Source organism: Chiloscyllium plagiosum, chromosome 3 (genome assembly GCF_004010195.1).
Source record: "Chiloscyllium plagiosum isolate BGI_BamShark_2017 chromosome 3, ASM401019v2, whole genome shotgun sequence".
Taxonomy (NCBI): domain Eukaryota; kingdom Metazoa; phylum Chordata; class Chondrichthyes; order Orectolobiformes; family Hemiscylliidae; genus Chiloscyllium; species Chiloscyllium plagiosum.
The window spans coordinates 106220592-106246259 of record NC_057712.1 but is presented as its reverse complement, the minus strand read 5'-3'; positions in this window follow the sequence as shown (position 1 = coordinate 106246259).

Here is a 25668-nt window from a genome sequence, read left to right as displayed (position 1 = left end):
GTATTTACTGACTATAGCTCTGCCTTCAACATCAATATTCCAAGAAAACTCTAAACTCTGAGACCTAGTTCTCTGCTCCCCCCTCTGCAACTGGATCCTCAACTTGCTGACCTACAGACCACAATCAGTTAGGTTATACAACAGCACCTCGTCTACCATAATCCTCTACACCGGTGCCCGGCAAGGCTATGTACCCAGTCCCTTACTATACTCCTTATATACTTAGGACTGTCTGGCAAAATTCAGCTCTAAACCCACTTACAAATTCACTAATGGCATCATCGTAGTGGGCTGGATCTCACTACGGGTAGAGGAAAGAGATAGACAGCTTAAAGCATGGTTTAAAGACAACAATCTCTCCCTCAATATCAGCAAACTGAAGGAGCTGGTCATTGACTTTAGGATGTAGAGTGGAGGGCATGCCCCTATTTACATCAATGGCACTGAGGTAGAGGTCACTGAGAGCTTTAAACTCTCAGGAATCAACTTCACCGACAGTCTATCCTACTCCATCCACATCGATGTTATGGTCAAGTAAGCACACCAATGCCTTTACTTCCACAAAAGGCTAAGAAAATTCAATGACTCCTCACGTTTTTTATTGATGCATTACAGCCTTCTGAAAATCCAAACACAGAACATCCACTAGTTTTCATTCTCTAGTATACTTATTATATCCTTAAAAACTCCAGTAGATTTGTTAAGCGTGATTCACCTTTCATAAACTCATGCTGGATGCATTAAATCTCATGAATGGAGCATATTGCCAGGACCCTGGGGATGATGTCAGACAGCGGATACTGGAGCAGCAGAGAGGGTCGGGTCTACAAGGAAGGAAAGATGAACTTTTGAAGCTATTTTGGTTTTAGTCATATCAATTTAATATTAATTTATTCAATATTTTTACCATATGCACAATTTATTCAGTAATTTATCCTTTAATCCAAGATGAAGCCAGAATGTGGCAACATTATATACTTTTCACTGTACTTAGGTACAAATGACAATGTTAAATAAATCTAAATAAATCTAATGCTTTCCATATATTCTGTTACTATGTCTTTTATAACAGCTCGAGCACTTTTCCAACAAGCAATTTTAGAATAAATGATCTGTAATTCTCTGTATTATCTCTCCCTTCTTAAAGAGTGGAGCTACACTGGCCACCCTCTAATCTGCAGCAACTGCTCCAGAATTGATAGAATTTTGGAAGATGATCACTAATATATCCGATATTTTCTGCACCACTTTCTTTCATACGCTGACATATAGGTTTATCAGGCCCTGTTAATTGTTCAGGCTTAAATACTACTGATTCCCAGGCCCTATTTTTTTACAAATACTGATTTCCTTCAATTCAACCTTCTCAGTAGACCACTGGTTCCCCAACATTGCTGGCAGTTTATTTTGTCTTTTGTGAAGACAAAATCAAAACATGTGCTCAGTTTTTCTGCCATTTCTTTGTTCCATATTATAATCTCCCTACCTCTGACATTAAAGGATCTACATTTATCTGGATTAAATGTTTTTTCTTTGCGTATTTATAAAAGCTTTTATGGTCAGTATTTATGTATTTCCATGCAATTTTACTCTCATGCTCTGTTTTCTTCTTTGTAATCAAACTATCTGCCCTCTATTACTGAATTCTGAAATGTTTTCAATCATCAGGCTGGTGGCTTTTCCATGGAATAATACAGCACAGAAACACCATTCAGCTCATCAAGTCTATACTGCCAAATCTACACTAAATCTACAGTAATCTCATTTCCCAGCACTAGGCCCATAGCCTTAAATGTTATGACATTTCAAATGCTAGCTCAAATATTAATCTGCTCATGAACCTCACATTCCATCTTCCCATATTCTGTACCTACCTTCATTCTCCTCCTTCTGAGTGAATACCATTATGGCTCCATGTGCAAATTTTCTGGCAATTTTTATATGTCTCCTCTTTGGATCTAATATTAGTGTAAATTTATTTTGCAAACCAAGATTGAGCTACTTTTCTTCTTTTGTTTTTGTGGTAGACATTAATGACTATCTATTATACCTCATGTACATGTTCTTTAATTATAAATGATTGCCTATCCCCATCAACGCCTTTAGTAAGTTGCCCCAATCCAGTCTTGCCAAATCACTCCATGTATCTTAATAGTCCCCATTATTTAGAATTAGGACTCTAGTTTCAAATTTGTCTGCTACACTCCCCATCTTAATGACAATTTCAATCTTCTCCATGGGAACACCACAAGATTGTTAATAAGTCCTTTCTGATTTCACAGTATCCAGTCTAGAATGTCTGTATGCTGGTTCCTCAATGCATTGGTCTAAAATAAAATCATGTACATACTCCAGGAAATCCTACTCCACAAAACCAATGCTGGTTTGGTTTGTTCAATCTATATATAAGTTAAAGTCACATGATTACAATTGTACTCTTATTGTATACATCTCTGATATCTGGTTTAATGTCTTCCCTTATGTCACCATTACTGTTTGGGACCTAAAGACAACCCCACCAATATTATCTGCCCCTTGGTATTTCTTATTTCCACATAATGATTTTTAAAATTCTATATACTTCTTCAACGATTGCATTTATTTATTCCTTTACTAACAGTGCTACCCCACCTGTTTTCCCTTTTTGCCCGTCCATCCAAATAATGACCCCTAGATGTTCAGTTCAGTACATTTGCAGTTATGCATCGCTGGGTCACACCTAAAGCTCCTTGGATGGTGCCTGAACCGCTGTGCTCTTCCAGCACCACTAATCCAGAATCTGGTTTCCAGCATCTGCAGTCATTGTTTTTACCACACCTATAGCATATCTGTTTATAGCCATTTGCGCTGCTAATTCATCTCCATTATTGCAAAAGCCTTGCCCATAATGACACAAAATCTTTAGATTTGGCTTTTTAACCTTGCCAATCATCTTAGCACTATGACCTATTTGTGATTCACCCTTATTTTTCCTGTATTTCACTTTTGCTTTCTTTCTTTCTGTCTTTTATTCATCTCTCTGCTCAGTTTCCCAATCCCCTGCCATTCTTGTTCAAACTGTCTCTGACAACACAAGCAAACACCTGATAACATCTCCCCGTTCCCACTGCTTCCACCCCTCTCCCTCAAGGACATTGGTGTTAGTCTTTTGTACAGTACCCACCTTTCCCAGAACTGGTCTCAATGAGCAATCTGATTTCCTCCGTCCTACATCAGATCAGACAAACAATATAGGTACATTTTTTTGTTGGGGAAGGGGTGTCCTTTGTGCATCAAGGGTAGAAGATCATAGTACTGTTGAGGACTAATCATGAAGTAAGGAGATATCCGTGAACAATCAATAAGAGGTCACTTAACACAGGCCAGATGGAAATTGAGTGTGCTGAGTGCTTCACCTGAGTTGCAAAGGACACAGACTTTACTCCAGTGGAGGCTATTAGGGCACATGTTCTGAAAAGTCATTTACATTATCGCAGTGGGAAATGACATGATCATATTAGTTACATTGTTATATGCTGCATTCCACTATTTCCATGTTTGCAGTGGGTCAGACAAACCAATTAGAAGCTTAAACTGAGATTAAAGAATATGACTATATCTTTTTATTTTTCTTTTAGCCTGCCTTGTTAACTACCTCAGATTCAATCACTGACTCCAGTCGTGTTTACTGTAGTCTCAGTGCCCTCTTTGTTCAAATACTGCTTCTCTTCTTTGCCCTAAATTTCTAAATTTAAATTCATCTAAATTCATTGGACAATGAAAGCGACCAGTTTCGATTTAGCTTATCCTATTCTTTCATAATTTTGAATACAATTATCATATTTGTATTAATCTCCTCTGTTCTAATGAAAGAAATTCTTTTTTTCAATTGTTGACAGTGTTTAAACTATATTCATACTTTCGAGAATCATTGTACAATAGTTGATTATTTGCTTGAAGAAGACATTAATTAGTGAGCTAGCTGCTACTTTACAGACCTTGTGTAATTTTCCCTGCAAATTGTATATGTTAATAAGGTCTGATTGAACTAAATTTATGTGTGCACAATGTAAAAATAGATATGCTGCAGTATGAATTCCTGACAACAATGTAAAAGGTACAATTCTTTGAACACAGCAGCAAGGTAGAGAATGTGATGAGTAAGTACCTGCATTAAGCTTAAGCTTCCTCAGCTTGACCACACATAAAATGGCAGTTTTGTTGTTGGTATTTGATGTGGTTTCTAAGTTTCAATGTATCGATATGATATCATCTGAGTGTTCCCTACCTGTTAGCCCTTGTAACATATGCAGGGAAGGCTGGGATCTTGCTGGGGTAGATATCTTGAAGTTTATTAATAACACTAACTATTTGCACTGCTATAAGGTTGTAGAAATACACATTGTTGGGGTTCTATGCTTACTGACTGTTTAAAGGAAACAAGCAGCCTGTTAAGATAATTACCACTGCTGTTACAGCAAATGTTACTAAAGGTGAGGTGGGTTTCTTTATTCTGGAATGTCACATGTTGATATCATCCAATAACCTTAAAGCTACGCTGCCTGTCTGGTCCAGGATCTATGTAATAATACAGTAGCCATGCTGATCTAATTCGGCCCTTATGTAAAACCTCCAAACAAGATTTTATTTTTAACCATTGGTACACATGCTGTCTATATTTATTTCTTAATTTCCTCCCTAAAACTGTTTGCTTTTCAACATGAATCACTTTCTTTGGTTGGTTAAACATACCTTGTTCGTTGGGTGGGCTGTCATCTATTTTAATATTTTAGAATATACTTTCTGTATATACTTATCATATACTGATGCAAAGTGCCTTGGGATATTTTAACTACAACAGAGGCATTAGTCAATCCAAATTGTTATTGTATCATAAAATGTTAACATTTCTCCTGCTATCTCAGCCTTTGAAGGAAAACCCCCCAGTTTCATGCAAATAACATTGCTGACTACTTGGATAAAGCAGTTAAAATTGAAGGTAACAGAAATGGAATCACCATCAGAAGTTACATTTTCCGCACATGTTAAATTAGTGCCCTCCTGATTCTGATATTTTGTGTGGGTATAATGTAAGAGCACTAAGATTCATTCTGGTACTTCAAACTTGGTTTCAACGACCCTCCCTATTGTACTCAGACATGGATTTGGCTATACCCAAGCCATTCGTAAATGGTGGATCTGGGAAGGAGAGTTATCAGTTACACACGGAGAGAATAGCCCATGCATCCATATAGCCAGCTTCTTATAGGGTCAAGATTGTTAATTGCTGTGGGATGAAGGTGTTGTAACATCTACCCTACAAACATGGCGCAGACTTGAAACTTCCTTCAGCACTGATAACATGGCCGGCAATCATTACTGGAGTAAAGACCTTCATGTTGACAAAAGCTGCTGGATGGTCATTCAATAGCTCAGTGATTTCAGTCAATGACTGGCTGGGCAGCAGTAAAGTTAGCTGCAGCAGCAAATACCACAGCTCTTTCATGTTGGCTGTTGGTATTCACAAGAAAGGTGACATATTGGTCAGGCCTGGAAGAATTACCATTGAGATAACTGAGAAAGGCCATGAAAATGAAAGCATGTAATTAGTTAGCACCTCATGTGAGCACAGGATAATCCAAAGTGTTATACAGATATTGAAGTACTTTTGATCTGCTGTCAGTGTTGTGATACAGAAGTGGTCAATTTGCACATGGCATTCTCTCAGAAACCGCAAAGATAATATGTTACCAAGGATACGAAGGATAACTCTCCTGCACTTAGCTGAGATAGTGCTGTGGGATCTAATGTAACCGACTGAGAGTGCAAATAGGCCCTCATTGAACACTGTATCCAGAGAGCACTGGAAGGGTTAAAGCTGAAAAGATTAAATACAGCATCAGCTATAAGTATTTTTGTAAAACATGTGTAAGTAGGGCAGTAAATTAGCAGATGTACCCTAGACAGATGACAAAAAGCCAAGCGAAGGAATGATAGAAACAGGGACACAATCAAGACTGCCCCATGTGTAGAATAACGGAAGGGTATGTTTGGGCATGAACAAGTCCTAATTGAATGCAATGTCTGAAATATGTGACATCTGGCAATCCCACGGTTGTAAAATTCATCACATTAGGAATTGACTGTATTACCTAGATGTATAAGAGATGAGGACCTATGGGGCTTTGTTAGAGTTCATCCTTCAAATCATTAAGATGGACTCTTCTTATGTGCACTTAAATAAATTATTGTCATCTGTATCTGAACCTCTTGATGGTTTGACAAGTTGAATCACAACAGCGTCAAAAAGTGTGGTGCTTGAAAAGCAGAGCCAGACAGGCAGCATCCGAGGAGCAGGAGAGTCAATGTTTCAGGCATAAGATCTTTATCAGGAATGTGGGGGAGGGAGGGGCCCAAGAGGGCTGAAAGAGGTTGGGCTGGGGGGAAGGTAGCTAGGAATATGATAGGTGGATGAAGGTAGGGTTGATGGTGATAGGTCAGAGTGGAGGGTGGAGCTGATATGTGGGAAGGAAGATTGACAGATTCGGAAAGTTTAAGATGGAGGGTTGGATCTGGGATAAGATGAGGGGAGGGAAGATGAGAAAACTGGTGAAATCAACATTGATTCCGTGTGGTTGGAGGGTTCCAAGGGCAGAAGATGAGGTGTTTTTCTTCCAGGCCTTGGGTGGCTAGAATTCGGTGGCAGAGGAGGCCTAGGACTTGCATGTCCTTGGCAGAGTGGAAGGGGGAGTTCAAGTGGTTGGCCACAGGGTGGTGGGGTTGTTTAGTGCGTGTCTCGTTCTGAATGAGACAGAAGGATCCTTTAGCGTCTTTTAATGTAGATGAGGGGTAAGGTGTGGGTGCACATTTTAAACCTCTTGTGATAGCAAGGGAAGGTGCAGGAATTTGGGGGTGGGTTGCTTTGGGGGGAGGGGGGTTGAACCTAATGAGGAAGTCGTGAAGTAGGAGGCCATCTGGGATGTTCTGAAGTGGAATTGGTCCTCCTGGGAGCAGATGCGGCAGAGGCAGAGGAATTGGAAATAAGGGATAGTGTTTTCACCAGAGGGGTTAGTTAGAGGAGATGTAGTCCAGGTAACTGTGGGAGTCAGTAGGTTTGAAATAGATATCTATGTTGAGTCAATCGCTGAAAATGAAGATGAAGAGGAAGGGGAGGGAGGTGTCAGACATGATCCAGGTGAACTTGAGATCAGGGTGGAAGGTGTTACTGAAGTTGATGAACTGTTCAGCTTCCTCATGGGAGCACGAGGTGGCACCGATACAATCATCGATGTAATGGAGTAAAAGATGGGGAATGGTGCTGTTGTAACTGCAAAAGATGGATGGTTCCACATACCCAACAAAGAGGCAGGCATAGCTGAGGCCCATGCAGGTGTCCATGGCAACCCCTTTGGTCTGGAGGAAGAACGCCTTGAGGAAGAACACCTTATCTTCCACATGGAATCAATGTTGATTTCAACAGTTTCCTCATCTCCCCTTCCCCCACCTTAACCCAGATCCAACCCTCCAACTCGGCACTGCCTCTTGAACTGTCCTACCTGTCCATCTTTCTTCCCACCTATCTGCTCCATCCTCCACTTCGACCTATCACCACCACTCCTCACCTTCATTCATCCATTACATTCCTAGCTACCTTCCTCCCAGCCCAACACCTCTCCCATTTAAGTCTCATTCCCCTTGGTCTCCCCACCCACAACTCCACCCCACCCTCAGACATTCCTGATGAAGACCTTATGCTTGAAACATTGACTCTCCTGCTCCTCGGATGCTGCCTGACCAGCTGTGCTTTTCCTGCACCACACCTTTTGGCTCTGATCTCCAACACCTGCAATCCTCACTTTTTCCTACCTGAACCACAACAGCACCTACGGATTATACAGGAGGGTCAGTTCTGACTTGACTGTTCAGGTCCTAGACTGAGTCCACAATCTTGGAATTCAGAGGCAAATGTGGCATCCATGACCACAGCGGACAAATAACATAGACGTTAGTGATATCCAAACTTGAACGAAAATTTGAGTGACCTAGATGGCTGGTGACAACTTATAGCTACATGGATCAGAAGCAGCTGTGGGCATTGTAAATGGCTGCAGAGATAAATTACAGTTTCCCTAGGGAAGCAGAGACTGCTTGTGTATTGTATGTCATAATATCCATATAAGTGACTCTTGGCACTGTAAGAAAATGAATCTTTATGAAATGATACACTTTCGAATAGGAATAGAAATGTTTAATAAAATATGATACACACTGTGTACGGCCAGAAGAGACGCTGTTCTTTCTCTCTCTGGAATACATGTGATATCTGAGTCTCTTGTTTTAGGTTTCCATGTAGACATTCCTAAGTTGGTAGGATAGTACTTTCTGTAATCCCTTACCTTATCAACATTAAGTGGTTAAAAAATGCCGGGAACTGGCCAACAGCATGATATAAAGTAAATGCTGGACTCAAGGAAGATGGTGACCATCTTGATATCTTGGGATCTGTCCGTTATTCATTAGTTTGAAGGGCTTAAACAGATGATTGACACAGTATAAGCTACCATCCCTAGAACTGAAGTTCATTAACAAATACGCCGATCCACACATGGCAGTGTACGTCAGACAGCTGCTTACTTTTCCTGAAAGATGGAATTGGAAAGATGGAGGAAAGTTCAGAGGAGAGGGCCTAATTCCTGCGGCTGGAGAACAAGATGCTGCCCTCACAAGTTATTAACAGTCCTGGTGCCAACCCCCATTCGTCCTGTGATATCAGTGAACCACCCTCTGCTGACATGGGGTGATGTTCGGTAATGTTCTTAATGAAGTATAAAGTCACAAATAGTTAAATGCTCTTTTTAAGCAACCACGAACCCAATCTCGTCAGTACTACATCAATAAAATCCCGAAAGAGCAGAAAGAGGCCATTCAGTCCATTAAGTCTACACCAACGTTCCAAAAAGCATCCCACCCAGACCTTCACTTTATGGTTAACTCATCTGGCCTGCACATCCCTGGACACTATGGGGCAATTTAGCAATGGCCAACCCCAGCTGACCTACACATCTTTGGACTTTGGAAGGAAAGCAGAGCACCAGGAGGAACCCCACACAGACACAGGTAGAATGTGCAAACTCCACAAGGACAGTCGCCCACAGCTGAAATTGAACCTGGATCCTTAGCAGTATGAGGCAGCAGTGCTAACCATTGAGCCACAGGCACAGGGAAGACATGAAAACTCCACACAGAAAGTCACCCAAAGGTGGCATTGAAACTAGGTACCTAGGGGTATGAGGCAGCAGTGCTAACCACTGAGCCACCACTCCAGTCAAAACTATCAAATGACAAGTTCTGGTTGCTCACTGAGGGGGTGCATAGCTCATAAAAGCAAAAAGAAACAAATTTGAAACTCAAGAATATTTTCAAAATCTGAAAAATCTCATGATTTGGAGATGCTGGTATTGGACTGGGGTGTACAAAGTTAAAGGAGAGTCGCTCTGAAAGCTAGTGTGCTTCCAATTAAACCTGTTGGACTATAACCTGGTGTTGTGTGATTTTTAACTTTGAAAAATCTCAGTAACTCTCAGATGAATGGATAGATGGAAGCAGCCGTTTAAATAACGATTCCAGTTCACTTCAAAAATTGATCTCCCAAAGTTTCACTCAATGGGCTGGGCACTGTCAGCATGTTGAATTTCTCCGGCCAAAACTCCATTGTTTGTATTCATGAAGCATTAGTTCACCAGCTGCCTCAGCTAACCATAAAGGCACTGAGAATAAATCAGTACATCACTGGAACACAACAAGGTTAAAGCGGTTTTAACAGCACATTTGCTCTACGCTGGTCAAGTGTTGGAAGTCAATGCAAGAGCAACATTCAGAAGACAACTCAGTAAATACTTGAGGGGAAAGAATATACAGGACACTGGGAAGAGAGCAAGCCAAAACTAAGGCGAGGTTTTGACAATGTCTAATATTCCAGTTGGCATTGAATTCAAACATTTAATGTTCAAGAAGCTATAAATGGAAGTGAATTGAACATTCTCTTCGGTCACAATTCCTTTCCAAGTTTCGATGCTGCAAAGGCTAATTCAGTTTTTCTGGTGGGACTTGACCTGTCAGTAAAACAAAATGTGCTAGGCTGATCCTCCCTTGATTACCCTTTGTCAAAGTCTAATTATTTTAAGTCTAAATGGAGTTCTACTACAATACATACAAGTTGGATTTCTTCCCCAGATGTAATGTATTAATGCACAATTGCGAATTACACCAATTATTTTTGATCCCACATTAGACTAATCCAACCTGCAATTTTACACTTCAAAGTACTGTGATAGTTTGTGTTACTGTGAGTCACAATGAAGTAGTTCTAATTGCAACAGAGTCTGTCAGCTACGCAATTGAATAGATTTTCTGTTGTATGTGAATGGAATTTTCATTTTGGTAACAGATATTGTGCAGCAGCAGAGATGGGGTCTCTGGAGGATAAGTTACCCTTTTCAGAAAGCTTTGCAGGTCTAGATTAGACTACATAACATTGACAGAACCACCATGCCCAGTACTATTTCTGTTCACTTCAATGGGAAATGCTCCGATATATGCTGTCAGATAAATGACCCGGAATCATGCTCTTTGATAGCTATCCTATTACGTGTAGTCATGAAGATAACATGAGGTTCTGCAGAATAAGCTTCTTCCAGGTAACAGGAGATGATTATATTGACATCTTGCAGCTCAGCTTGTCTAAATGCATCATGGAGGTCATAAATGCAATCAAAAAGGGTTTGCAAAATCATCTATTTTATGAAATCTAAGATGTAAAAAGCAATGAATAGAAAATGTTAAAAACAATAGGCAGGATTCCATAGGTTTTTTTTGTGCAGCAGATTCACTTATGGGACCAAGGTGAAGGTCTCAGGATCCTTGAACCTAACAAAAACAGGAATTGCTGGAAAATCTCAGCAGGTCTGCAGTATCTGTGGCAAAAAAAATAGTTACCTTTTTGAATTCCGTGACCCTTTGTCACAATTGATCCTAAGGTAGATACTGAAAAGATAATAGCAGATGACATAATGTTTTACTTTTAAACAGCTGGCTAAATTAATTGCTGTAGTAAGCTAGTATCAGAAAATAATGTTGTATTTCCACGCAGCATTTATCTCAGATGGTAATTCTATTTTGTATATATCACTGCTAAAATCATAGAACACAGAATATTACAGCGCAGTATAGGCCCTTTGACCCTGGATGTTGAGCTGACCTGGAACCAATCTGAAGCCCATCTATCCTACACTATTCCATTTTCATCCATATGCCTACCCAATGACCATCTAAATACCCTTAAAGTTGGTGAGTCTAGTACTGTTGCAGGCAGAGCGTTCCATTCCCTTACTACTCTCTGAGTAAAGAAACTACCTCTGACATCTGTTCTATACCTATAACCCCTCAATTTAAAGCTATGTCCCCTCATGCTAGCTATTGCCCATCTGAGGAAAAAGGCTCTCACTGTCCATCCTATCTAACCCTCTGATGAACTTATATGTCTCAATTAAGTCAACTCTCAACCTTCTTCTCTCTAACAAAAGCAGCCTCAAGTTCCTCAGCCTTTCCTCGTAAGATCTTCCCTCCATCCCAGGCAACATCCTAGTAAATCTCCTCTGAACCCTTTCCAAAGCTTCCACATCCTTCCTGTAATCACTGGCAGTCTAAACATCACTCGTTTTGTTTACAAAACAACATTTTTTAAAGGGTCAATTCAAATTTCCCTTCATTTTAAAATATTAGCCAAAATAACCTTACTTTCTGGTGGAATTTGCCATACTTTTTATCCAAACTCCTAATTTTAGCTGTTATTAGATATTCCAATCTTCTCAGGTCGCAGCCTTTCTATTTCTTTTTCACCAAACATGAATTTGCTTTGGGCAATATTGGTCAGCAATTTCAAACCAAATCTGATCATTCAATGTTTTGAGGTCGAAAGATAACCTGTTAACAAAAAAATTATGGAATGACTAAAGGCCTTTGGTACAAACAGTTTGAGTTTCAGAAACCTCTCTGAATCCCTTTTAAATAATTCTATTTTACTGACAAGTTGTCAAACAAGGCACATGGAACTCAAATGTTGCTATCATAATGATCTTTACAGACTTAGAATAATCAACACTCAAATGACTGTAATGTTCACATTTTTTTTATGGGTGTCATCCTGATCATTTGTTATAATTAGAGAAATATATGTAAATGATTTCCCTTGACATACAAGTCAGAAAGTCATCTCTGTAAATATATACCAGATCTTCTGTCATCAATATCACTTTGCTGCTGTGTTAGGAACAGAATTGAGAATCTAAGAGCTGATACTAAAATGTACATGTACTAAGTGAGGCTTTAATTTGTGTTCAATTTGTTTATGGTTGCACTCGTAAATCAATGCCAGCAGTTCTTTTAAAAAAGATTTCGTTGTCAAAACTTCTTTTTGCCACCAAAGATTTTTATCAAAATTCTTCAAAGTCTCTGGAGAATTCTGCTTGTCACAATTTAACCCAGTAACAACTTTATCAATATGCAAGTGGGTTTCTGTTAGGACAGGTGATATTGTAAGGAAATCTATGAGGTAATCATTTCAGATGTTTTCTTGCTATTAAATAAGCATTCGCTTATTTTATTGCTTTCCAGTTGAGTTTTGGGGTAAGATAACCGTTAGATTAATTTGCTAGAGTTGATGTCATCCTGCCCACCCTTTCCCCCTATCCATCGCCAGACAACTTAATTCCAAACACGAGAGTGGATGACAGTAGACACACCTCAAGAGAATTCATGCACACCTTTAGCAATCTCTCCAATCACCATATCTGTCTAAACTATAAAAATTCCAACTTGACAACTAATAGGATTTTGTGCTGCAAGTCAGTATTTACCTCAGCTATAGGTGAGGTTTCACTATGCTAAATACAAGTTTTGATACTCCCTGCTTGGCAGAGTCACTCTCTCAAGGTTAGTGCTTTCTTTATGGCCTCTGTTTTTCCTCAGTTGCCCCTCGAGAATCCTCTAAAATGTTTCTGAACATTTGTGGAGACTCATGTTCACTGTGGGCTGCAGGGATTTTTTCATATTTATGGAATTTCCATATTTGCGCACATTTGCAGAGTTAAGTGTGAAATGGTTGCAGCTGTTCCATGGAATTACAACTCTTTGTACCCTTGTAATGAATTCCCCTTTTAATGCCTATCTTTTGAGGATATAAGGTCATATTTTTCAGCCTCTTTGCATAATCCAGTTGATATGAAGCTACAGAACAGTCTCATGGCTCTTCTTAGCAGTCATTTCCAGAAGTTTTAATGTTGTCATTCAAAACTCAGCCAGTATACACCCGATTACTGTCTGATGTTGGCATGAGACAGCTGACTGAGAGGGTGCTGTTTTGAGTATATAGTTGATAATTCTAGTTACTTAACCTAGTGGTTAACTGTGTTCAACAGAGTATATAGCATAATCCCCAATGCTTCTGAACATCAGCTATAGGTATTTTGTGGAGAACATACATTTTTGTCTATGCAATATGTTACAATAATCCATCTCAATATTAATGGGATTAACTGAATGATTTTATTGTCACATAGAGTCATAGAGATACACAGCACAGAAACAGACCCTTCAGTCCAACTCATCCATACCGACCAGATATCCTAAATTAATCTAGCCCATATCTCGCTAAACCCTTCCTATTCATATACCCATCCAGGTGCCTTTTAAATATTGTAATTGTACCAGCCTCCACCACTTCCTCTGGCAACTCATTCCATACACGTACCACCCTCTGTGTGAAGCAATTGCCCCTTAGGTCCCTTTTAAATCTTTCCCCTCTCACCTTAAACCTAGGCGCTCTAGTTCTGGATTCCCCCAACCCAGGGAAAAGACCTTGTCTATTTATCCTATCCATGCCCCTCATGATTTTGTAAACATCTATAAGGTCACCCCTCAGCCTCCGATGCTCCAGGGAAAACAGCTCCAGTGTATTCAGCCTCTCCCTATAGCTCAAACCCTCCAATCCTGACAACATTCTTGTAAATCTTTTCTGAACCCTTTCAAGTTTCACAACATTTTTCCAATAGCAGGAAGGTCAGAACTGAACACAATATTCCAAAAGTGGATTGACCAACGTCCTGTAGAGCTGCAACATGACCTCCTAACCCCAATACTCAATGTTCTCACCAATAAATGTAATTTTTAGAGAGAAAAGCAGTAAAATACAGTGAAAAGCTTTTCCACTGTTGCCATGATCTGGCACCATTTTGAATAGTTGTAAGAATAAGGATAAAAAAAGATATAGCTTAACAAAAGTCCATCAGTCCTGAGTCAGTACATCATCACTGATGCACGTGCTGCCATCCCTCCTCCACTTCCTCACTGCTGCCAGTGGTGGACCCACCAGTGTCAGAGTTGCATCTCTTGCTGCAGGGCCCACTTCACTGATGTCGCTGTGACGCCCTTCACCATCGCTTTGCGGCCTCCAAGGTCGGACACAAACAACAGTGAAGTCTCCGCTTCTCAGGCACATCTTTCGCTGCTGGAATTACCTTGCCAACGCCGCCTCTTTGCGGTCAGCCTGTATCAGGCAGTGTGTAACCTGCGTTTTTACAAACCGCTGTGCTTCTGTGATGAGCTGAATTTTGAGTCTAAAGGCTGAAGTATTAAATTTAACTTGAATTATAAGATTTCAGTCAAGTCAAAATATAGAGGGTTTCAGTTCAAGCTGGTTACAAGATCACTTCTGCTATGGCTTTTTTCTTATGTTTTTCACAATTTGGGAAGTTCATCACTATAAACCCAGAAGGGTAATACTTACTGCAGGCAGTAGGGTCAGTCAGTCCACTTGTGATCATCAGCTCATGACTTCTCGTTGACTTAGCAGTTGGTTGAAGGCTTCCTTTTACTATCACTGCACACTGTTGTGTCTGGCAGCTTATTAATCCTTAATAGCCACTACCTGAGCGCATGCTCAGTAGATTCTCTGAGCTCTGTTTGGATTGCAAATGCATGAATGGCACATGATCAGACTGGATATTATGTGACCAATTTTTCATTGGTTTCTGAGGGACCACCTATTGATATCACTTCCTGCTGTTTCCTGTCTAGTTCCCTAGTGTCAGTCACTTTGAAAGTAAAGTACGTTCTTTTAGACTGAATCTAAAGAATGCTGGAGATCACAGCAGGTCAGACAGCATCTACAGAGAGGGAGCAAGCTAATGTTTCGAGTCTAGATGACTCTTCAGTATTTTTTGAGTCCAACATCTGCAGTAACTTGTTCCTGCAATCTTTTAGAGCCTTTCATTGTTATTTGAAAAGATAAGTTCAAATGCTTCAGAAGACTTATCCTTCAACTGTATCACCTGATTACCAGAACGTAAATGTATCACTGTGACCAATTTGTATTGTCTACTCAGCAGATCTAGCAACATCTGTGAGACAGAGAAAAAGAGAGAGAGTGAGTTGGCTTTTTGAGGTCAATAATACTTTTCTTCAAAATTGAACAGCTAATTTGGGCACAAACCAACAACTCTCTTTCTCTTTCCACAAGTGCTGCCAGACTCATTACGTTTCTCCAGTACTTTTCGTTTTTATTCCAGATCTCCAACATCCCTAGTACTTTGTTTTTATTTATATGGTCTGTTATATTATTAGACATCTTATCTCATTAACTAAGGGCAAATAATAAAAGATAGTGAGGTACCATTGCAAGCCACACTTACAAAATGCAACAAGAAAGTGGAGCCTCAGGTCGATAGGATAGTGAAGAAGGTGTTTAGTATGCTTTCCTTTATTAGTCAGAACATTGAGTATAGGACTTGGGAGGTCATGTTGTGGCTGTACAGGACATTGGTTAGGCCACTCTTGGAATATTGTCTGCAATTCTGGTCTCCCTCCTATCGGAAGGATGTTGTGAAATTGGAAAGAGTTCAGAAAAGATTGACAAGAATGTTGCTGAGGTTGAAGGTTTTGAAGTATAGGGAGAGGCAGAATACACGGGGACTGTTTTCTGTGGAGTGTAGAATGTTGGGGTGTGAAGTTATAGAGGTTTACAAAATCATGAGGGGCATGGATATGGTAAATAATAAAGTCTTTTCCCTGGGGTGGGAGAGACCTGAACTAGAGGGCATAGGTTTATGGTGAGAGGGGAACGATTTAAAAGAGACATAGTGACAACATTTTCACACAGAGGGTGGTGCATGTATGGGATGAGCTGCCAAAGGAAGTGGTGGAGGCTAATACAATTACAACATTTAAAAGATGTCTGGATGGGTACATGAATAGGAAGAGTTTAGAGGGATATGGGCCAAGTGTTGGCAAATGGGAACTAGATTAGTTTAGGATATCTGTTCGGCATGGACAAGTTGGACTGAAAGGTATGTTTCCATACTGTACATGTCTATGAGTCTGTGACTCTAAGTCACAAGAAGTGTCTGCAAAGCCTCTTACAGAACTTATATATCAGAACATGTTACTTACTTAAAAAGCAAGTGACAATTTCTTTGTAAGGGTCCATAATTTAAAAATTTAGACAAAATTTAGGATCAATGTAACCTAAAACTGTTTGCCTTATATGATCGGGGAGATGGTGGTAATCTCGCTGGACCAGTACTCCAGAGACCAATGCTAATGGCTTGGAGACATGGATACGAACCACACAATTCAAACCACTTGGTGGAGTTTGAATTTAAGTAATAAAACTGGACGTTTTTTGTTTCTAATTTCCAGTTCTTTGGTTTTTTTTGGTTTAGCATTTAATTCAATGCCACATTTCTTTCAAGTATGCTCACCTTGAAGAAGTTCTGCTCCTCTCTCCAATAGGACTCCCATCTAATCTTTTTGGTTCGCTACTCACCATCATTCATAATTTTTTCTCAGCTGAAATCAGCTCTAAAACGGGTCACTGGACCCAAAATATTAATTCTGCTTTTTTTCCACAGATGCTGCCAGATCTGCTCAGTTTTTCCAGCAATTTCTGTTTTTGATTCTGGAATATAAAGTTAGTCTCTGTAATTATAAACATGACAATTGTCATTAACTGTTGTAAAAACCCACGTAAGAGATAGTGAGGTCTGCAGATGCTGGAGATCAGAGTTGAGAGTGTGCTGCTGGAAAAGCACAGCAGGTCAGCCAGCATCTGAGGAGCAGGAGAATCGACATCAGAAATGAGGCTGGGAGCGTCGGGGGTCGAGCGATAACACCCCACCCCGAGGGTCCCAGCCTCATTCCTGATGAAGGCCTTTGGCCCGAAACGTAGAGTTTTCTGCTCCTTAGATGCTGCCTGACCTGCTGTGCTTTTCCAGCAACACATTCTCAACTAAAATCCCATGTGCTTGACTAATGTCCTTTAAGGAATGAAATCTGTCATCATTGCATAGTCCAGTTTACATGTCACTTCAGATCAATAGCAATGTGATTGATTCTTAATTACCCTCTAAAAATAGCTCAGGAAGCCATTCAATACAAGGTTAATTAGGGATGGACAATACTCATCCCATGAAAGAATAAAGGACACAATAGGTATTGATGGAAATGCATAGGTATCAAGGCACTTTGCAAAGCCTATTTGTTTTCACAGCATTTGCTGTGACAAAATTGGTCTCGCATTTGTCCTATATTCAAGCAAGCCTGAAAAGTAACAGTGGGTATACTCCACCATTTGTTTATATTGACCTGAGGCCAAGTGGAAAATTTCATTGATAATAGAAATGTGACGACAGACAAAAGCTTACATAGTGTGACACTAATGGCTTACAATTTACAATGACCGCAATGAAACAGAATATAAAATTAATATCTTGCATGCTTGATTATCACAATTAAGGAACAACAACTAGTGGTTGGAAAATAAACTTAGTCCTACAAATACCTTGGGCAGGTGCCAAGCATAATTCATGCACCTGACTTGGGAATTCATTAGGATTTGGGAAATTAGGTGCTGTTGCATGTCTTATAACATTGCAATATCCAAAAAGGAATTTTCTGCAAATAGCTATTTAAAGAAGGTTTTAAATAATTAGACTGCATTCTGGATGTATATGAAAATATCTTCATGTACCTGCCATGTCAACAGGCTAGAGGAAGCTTGCCAGGATCAATGCAGCAGAAGAGGAAAGCTCATTGTGGAAGACACAATTATAGGTGGGGAGGCAATTAGTTATACACTTTGGCAGGAAGAATAAAAGAATTGAATATTATTTAAATGGTGAGATATTGCTGAAAGCTATAGCACAGTAAAATTTGGAGGTCCTTCAACATGAGTCACAAAAAGCTCGCAAACAAATTCAGCAGGTATAGGGAAGAAAAATGAAATGTTGACCTTTATTTCAAAGAGGATGGAATACAATGTATAGAGATCTTGCAAAAACTATATACGACACACACCTAGAATCCTGAGTGATCAGTTTGGATACCTTATACAGTAGCGCCTTGACTTACGAACTTAATCCGTTCCTGGACCTGATTCGTGAACTGAAAAGTTCACGAACTGAATCAATTTTCCCACTGTTCGGATATTTTCGGAGTCTTTTCTCTTTTTTGTCTCTTGGATGTTGGTGATGCCACAAGAAAACGATCCAGAGAAACTTGCTTTTTTCTTTGTTGCAGAATTTTCCGAAAATGGGACATCACATTGTCATTTAAAATGTTCACCTTCGTTCGTACCTTGAATTTCGTACGTATGTTGAAGCAAAACTTTACGTACAATCCTGTTCGTAAACCGATTTGTTCATGAATGGGGTCATTCGTATGTTGAGGTGCTACTGTATAAGAAAAGATAAATTGGCATTGGAGGCAGTCCAGTTCATTAGTGTGGCCGGACCTTAAAATGGCAGACTGACGGAAAACCGACTAATAAATAAAGCATGCTGGGAAATCAAACCAAGCATTGGCCAAAAGTATCTGTACTAATAGCACTGAAATATAAAAAAAACTACAGACGCAGACAGGCTGCAGCTGCAGACAGCACAATATATAAATGACCCAGCCTACTCCCAGGACAATAGGAGATATTGAGTTGTTTTCCAGAACAAAGGGGTGCCTCCCAAACTTTACCTAGGAAAGGCTACTTGACCTACGTATCCTTATTACCTTACGGAATGGAGGCCCACCATTATCACATCAATGCCTGATTAGGCCCAGTCGATCAGGATGATCAACCCCTGGTCGATCCATTGGTAGGAATTGAAGATCCTTCGAAAGGGGTGCTAAAGCTTCAAGGTTTAAGAATTGCTGCAACACCACCCTCAGGAGCGGTAACTCAAGACCAACAACCGTGAAGTGGAGACAACCCTGGGACCACTGGAAGAAGAAGACCAGAGGATCATCGCCACATAGATAAAGGCCTAGATCTAGTGTGATGGTATGTGATCATTCAAAGTATCAGGTAATTTATTAGATTTATAGAATTAATTGTTAGTTTGTAGTGTATTTGTTATTATAATATTAATTGTGTTGAAAAAGATAAAGATCATTTCTTATTACTGTTAAGAGTTGACTTGCAGTTCTTTGCTGAATATAAGGGTCAAAACACACTGTGTGGCAGGCACCATATTTGGTTGATTCTGGGTCAGAATGAATATTTTCTTGTGAGGAGAGGTTAAGTAGGTTGGGTTTGGATTCACTGGAGTTGAGTAGAATGAGAGGAGACCTATGTTAAATGTATAAAATTATAGGGAGGCTTGAAAGAGCTGTTATCGATCTTCCCTTTGGGGAGAGTCTAGGACAAGAGGGCATGATTTCAGTGTAAAGGGTTGCCTCATTAAAAACAAAGATGAGGAGGCATTTCTTCCCTCATAGAATGGTGAATCTATACATGTACTTTTTTTTACACTTGGGGGGCGGGGTGCGGGGGGGTTTGGTGGTGGTGTGAAGGCTCTGTTGCTAATTTTATTTCAAGTTGATACAGACAGATTTTAATCATTAAAGGGATTGAAGGGAGAAGACTGAAAAATAAAGTTGAAGATTCTCAGTATTTTCAGCCAGTATTTCATTGAATGATAGAACAGATATATTGGACTCAATAGCCTACTTTTGCTCCTTGGTCCTATGGGTAGCCAGTTCCGATTAAACTCTGCAAGGTTTTCTGCCCATGAGAATTGAATCTCATATTTTGTTGGTTAGCCCCTTACCTACTTCATATGTTTCATTATGTTTTGATAAAACAGTTTCCATTCCAGAGCTTTTCTGCTGTGAATCCAGTGAGGTATTGGGAAGTTGAAATTTGCACCAAGGTTATTATGAATGTAAAAATGCATGGCCTTGCTTGTTTGTCAGTGAGAAACACAGAAAACTGAATAATGACTGTCCTCTTGACATCTCAAGTAAGAAGTCTGATGTGGCTTCACTACAGAGTAGCTTTAGTCATGCACATGGTAACATCAACTAGCCACAGAAAAATCGACCCACTCTCACTAGTATCCTTACGTACAGATGAGGAAGGACACCACTTCAAGTTCCCCGGAGCATCAGAGGCTGAGGGGTGATTAGATTAGATTAGATTAGATTACAGTGTGGAAACAGGCCCTTCAGCCCAACAAGTCCACACCGCCCCGCCGAAGCGCAACCCACCCATACCCCTACATTTACCCCTGCACCTAACACTACAGGCAATTTCGTGTGGCCAATTCACCTAACCTGCACATTTTTGGAGTGTAGGAGGAAACCGGAGCACCCGGAGGAAACCCACGCAGACGCGGGGAGAATGTGCAAACTCCACACAGTCAGTCGCCTGAGTCGGGAATTGAACCCGGGTCTCTGGCGCTGTGAGGCAGCAGTGCTAACCACTGTGCCACCGTGCCGCCCACCCTTATAGAAGGGTGACCTTATAGAAGTTTATAAAATCATGAGGAACATGGGTAGGATAAATAGACAAAGTCTTTTCCCTGCGGTAGAGGAGTCCAGAACTTGAGGGCATAGGTTTAGGGTGAGAGCGGAAAGATATAAAAGAGACCTAAGGGGCAATTTGTTCACTCAGAGGGTGGTACGTGTATGGAATGAGCTACCACAGGAAGTGGTGGAGGCTGGTACAATTGCAACATTTAAAAGGCGTCTGGATAGGTATATGAATAGGAAAGGTTGGAGGGATATGGGCCAGATGCTGGTAGGTGGGACTAGATTGGGTTGGGATATCTGGTTGGCATGGACGAGTTGGACCAAAGGGTCTGTTTCCATGCTGTACATCTCTATGACTTTATGACTCTATAACTGGGACAACACATCCATCCTAAGAAAAGCCAAACAGAGACACACACAATAATTCCTCGAGGCATGGCATTCTATTCAGAACTCTATCAACAAACACATCGGCTTGGACACCATTTACCACCCTCTGAGAAAAAGAACAGGGAATGACATCACCATAACAAATGACACCACCAATGGAAATGACATCACCAACCCAAGGAAACCTAAACACATAAATAGAAAGCAGATAATTAACACCAGTACTTCACCAGGAGATTCACTGATGATTTTATCTATTACGGTGACGAAATGTCTATAAACAAACCTTCCAGCTCAGCGAGCAAACTTGCATTTAGAACCTCAACCTGAGCTACAAATCTTTTCAAAACTCATTAATACCTTACAGTTACAAGGTACACATTAGAATGGTAAATGGCCATCTTTTTCAGGGATTACTTATTTGAGAGACTTAGTTATGAGATTAAAAAAACTCTGCTCCAGCACCACTTCAACACGTAGGACTGAAAACACTCCAAACACCACCGTGGAAAGTAAAGGTGATACTAAGATATCCTCTTAGTTATGTAAAGAATTGTCCCAAGAAATATTGGATGCAATTATGATCATCTTTCAAGATTTTTTAGACTCTGAAGCATTGAATATGGATTAGACGGTAGCTAATGTAAACCCACTATTTGATAAAGAAGGCAGGGGGAAAATGGGGAAATACAGTCCAGTTAACCTGATATCTATCCTGGGGAGACCTTTTCAGTAAATTATAAAAGATTTGATAGCATAGTATTTGGAAATAGTGACAGGACTAGACAGAGTCAACATGAATTTACAAAAGGGCAATCATGCTTGACAAATCTATTGGAATTTTTGAGAATGTAACGACAAGGGAAGCCAGTGTACGTGGTGTACTGGACTTTTAGAAGGATTTTGATAAGGTCCCAAAAAGAGATTAGCATGTAAAATTATAGCACATGGCAGTGAGGGTAATGTACTGACATGGATAGAGACCTGGTTGGCAGACAAGAAACAATATATATAAATAAATATGTTTTTTTTTCTGGATTGCAGGAGTGATAAGTGGGGTGCAATTGGTGCTTGAACCCCAGCTACTCACAACATAAATGAATGATTTAGATGAGAAAACTAGATGTAATATCTCTAAGTTCACAGATGGTACAAAACTGGGTGGTACGTTTAGCTATGAGGAGGATGTAGAGATGCTTCAGTGTGATTTGGACAAGTCAAGTGAATGGGCAAATGCATGGCAGATGAAGTATAATGTGGATAAATGTGAGGTTATTCACTTTAGTATCAAAAATCATGAAGATAAATAACATTTGAATGGTAACAGATGTGGGGGGGGGGGTACAGTTGTTGAAAGTGAGCATGCAGGTGCAGCAGGCACTGAAGAAGGCAAATGGTATGTTGGCCTTCATAGCAAAAGGATTTGAATACAAGGGCAGGGAGGGCTTGCTGCAATTGAATAGCTGAGACAACACCTGGAATTTCATGTTTAGTTTTGGTTTCCTTATCTGAGGAAGGATATTCTGATGATTCAAAGGAGTGCAACGAATATTTACCAGACTGATGGATGAAGAATGATTGGATCGGTTAAGAATATATTCACTCAGTTTAAAAGAATGAACCTACAAAATTTGAACTGGATAGGACAGGGTCCAGACACAAAAGATGCTTCTGAAGACTGGGAAGGCCAGAACCACGGTCACAGTCTAAGAACATGCAGCAGCGTATTTAAGACTGAGATGTAGGAAAACCTCTTCACCCAGGAAGTGGTGAGCCTACAGAATTCTTTTCCACAGAAAGTAGTTTAGGCCAAACATTGAATGTTTTCAAGAAGGAATTAGATACAGCCCTGGGGACTAAAAGGGTAGAGGGTAAAGACGGCAACAGGATACGATACAAATGATCAGTTATGATCATGTTTTACAACAGAATAGCCTTGATAGGCCAAGTGTCAAGGTTAGAGTGGTGCTGGAAAAGCGTGATGAAGGGCTTTTGCTGAAACGTCAATTTTCCTGCTCCTCAGATGCTACCTTACCTGCTGTGCTTTTCCAGCACCACTCTAATCTTGAGATTCTCTGTAGGCCATACTTAAATCAACGATTAACTTATCTGATTCTGTGCTGTGCACGTCACTCAACAGTTCCTCCAAGATTAGTTGTGAATTTCTCAAGCATCTGTAGTACCCATCTCCGCCTAGTTAAAAGTCCAAGTGGTCTACTCTTGCTCCTAATTTCTATTCTATGTTAGAATATCCATTGGATAGATATCACAATAACATTGTCCCAAATGTCTCAACTGTAATATCTAAGTATTCTACAAAACTTGTCAATGTTATCATAGAATCCTTATGGTGTGGAAGCAGGCCATTCGGTCCATCCATCCCATACAATCTCTCCAAAGAACTTCTCACTCAGATCTTCCCCGCTACCTTATCCCGCAATCCTGCATTCTACATCGCTAATCCATCTAATCTACACATCCCTGCACACTATGGGTAATTTAGCATGACCAATCCACCTAACCTGCACATATTTGGACAGTGGAAGGAAACTGAAGCACATGGAGGAAGCCCACGCAGACATGGGGAGGATGTGCAAACTACACACAGTTAGTCTTTCTTTAACCGTGAGATTTATTAGTGGCTCCACAATAAGTGTTGATGCTTGATTCAAATTAAATCTCAAAATAAATACCATAGAATTAATAAATATTAACCTGCTATATACTTTAAATTAACCACATCAAAAATAACTAATTTCTTGACTAAATGCCTTTTATGTCTAAGCAGTTTCACACTTGTTACCCAAAATTTACATTAGCTTGAACCTTTAAAACAGCCACAACATAAAAAAAAAACATGATTATACTTTTGACCTGGATATTTTGGTTATTCTTCCTTACCGAAAGTTCTTATGACGGAATAGAAGAAAACAAATAGAGGATGGGAAAATTTCTGACTGTAACAGCTGCTCCTTTTTGGGGGTATTTTAGGAGCTGGAGGTGATTTCCTCGAACTCCAGGAGCAGCAATTACTGTTTTATATGCTGTTGCATTGTTTTGGAACTTTGGGAAAAAAAAATGTCAAAACAACAGCAGTTTAAAAGGGAGAAGAGCAGACAAAGGAAGCACATGGTGAGGCCAGTGCAAGAGAGAGAGAGACAGAACCTGCACAGTTACTGCCTTTGCTGTTTGAATTCATGTATCACTGGACATCGGATACAAAATTAACAAATAGTGAAATTCACAACTAATCTTGGAGGAACTGTTGAGTGACGTGCACAGCACAGAATCAGATAAGTTAATCGTTGATTTAAGTATGGCCTACAGAGAATCTGTAGTAGTGAGTCGAGTGGGTTCTTTCTTGATTATATGTTTTTGGATATATGTCTCTTGGTTAAACTTAAAATATAAGCCATAACTATTAATTTAACCTGGGGCAGTGTTTTGTAGAGGAATAATACAGTTTTATTTTCTGGGTCTGTAGATTGTGAAGGTGCAAAAATGGCCTTTGCAGTGATATGTACTTCTTGTCAGATGTGGGAGTTTAAAGAGAGTTTAAGGGTTACTGCGGATTATATCTGCCACAAATGCTGTTGGCTGCGACTCTTATCCGATTGAATGGATTGGTTGTAGAGACATTTAGAAGCAATGAGGAATTTGCAACAGCAAGAGTATGTGATGGATGGCAGTTAAAGGATGGGGGGAAAGTCTCAGATGCAGTCACATAGATGGGTTAACTCCAGGAAGGGTAAGAGTGGCAGGCAGCTAGTGCAGGAGGCTTTTGTGGATATACCCATTTCAAACAGGTATGCTGTTTTGGAAAATCATAGAGGGTGATGGATTCTCAGGGAAACATAGCATGATCAGCCAAGTTTCTGGTATTGAGACTGGCTCTAATGCAACGAGGGGTACGTCAGGTTCCAAGAGATCAATTGCGTTAGGGGATTCTCTTGTGAGGTACAGACAGACGCTTCTGTGGCCAGCAGCGATAAAGCAGAATGGTGTGTTGCTTCCCTGGTGCCAGGATCAAGGATGTCTCAGAGAGGGTGCAGAATATTCTCACAGGGGAGAGGGGCCAGCAAGAGGTCATTGTCCACATTGGAACCAACGATATAGGAAGGGAAAAGGTTGAGATTCTAAAGGGAGATTACAGAAAGTTAGGCGGAAATGTAAAAAGGAGGTCCTCAAGAGTAGTAATATCTGGATTACTCCCAGTGCTATGAGCTAGTGAGAGCAGGAATTGGAAGATAGAGCAGATTGTGGGGGGGAGGGATGGGACCCAGGGAGATAGTGAGGAAAGATTTCAATGTGAGACTGGTACAGTTGAGAACAGAAGTGAGTCAAACAGTCAGGGCAGGCAGGGACAAGGTCGGACTAATAAATTAAACTGCATTTATTTCAATGCAAGGAGCCTAACAGGGAAGGCAGATGAACTCAGGGCAT